Here is a 977-nt window from a genome sequence, read left to right on the forward strand (position 1 = left end):
GCAAAGGGGACCATCATGATTATGTTTTCCACCTAAGAGATGCATAATTATGATTAGGTATCCCATCTTCAATATAATTTAAGGGAAGATAACAAAAGAAATACCTACCCAATTAATAAAACTAATGTAAAATAAATAACTAACCTAAAATTTACCTTAGGAGGTCTAGGGTATTATAGCCTTGCAGAACGAAGGCAAACATGCATATCCATTTTTTTTTTGTCTGTCGGAAATTAAAACCTAAATAACATTAAGAAATCTGAATACATGTTGGCAAGGAAATTCCTATCATGCATTTAAGAAGAAAGAACTCCCCCATTATATCCCATAACTATCCTCCACATCATTACCAAATCTTAAAACAATTCCATATATGGCCCGTGTGTGTTAAAGCACATGCAACTCTATTAGTTGGTCCAAAATATGCAAAGTGATATTTCCAAATGTTAATCGATCCTCTTTTATTTGCTACTTCAACATGTCTTATCGTCTACCAGCATCAGTTTCATATTCAAAGCATCAATAATTCCCAAACTAAGCTTTTGGGAATCAATCAGCTTTAAATATCTGCTTACACAATCAACATTTTGAGGACATGAGCATTGTGTTGAAAAATGTCTCCATTTCTTTTGTAAATTGAATTTCAATTTTGTTTGGAGTTATTCATAAGAGAAAATCCTGTTCTTATTTGGTCCGTGTGGTGTATGGATTTCTGATGGACAGAGTGCCCCAAATCAATTTATATCCTCGAACTCCTCAATCTAGTAGCTCCCTTCTCATACGGATTTATGTTTATAAGCAGACTCAAACCTTTTCATGGAAATCAATTGGCACATCAATTTAATGTATCGATTAAGTGGACTTATTCAAAGATAGATAGTAGGATCATTTTATTTAATAACTTCGTAAGTTATTTGATGACCTTAAATTCTTGTACAAGTAATCCAAATTTCATGGTCTGCAGGGCCAAATTCAAT

The sequence above is a fragment of the Corylus avellana genome, chromosome ca9 (genome assembly GCF_901000735.1).
Source record: "Corylus avellana chromosome ca9, CavTom2PMs-1.0".
In the NCBI taxonomy this organism is placed as follows: Eukaryota; Viridiplantae; Streptophyta; class Magnoliopsida; order Fagales; family Betulaceae; genus Corylus; species Corylus avellana.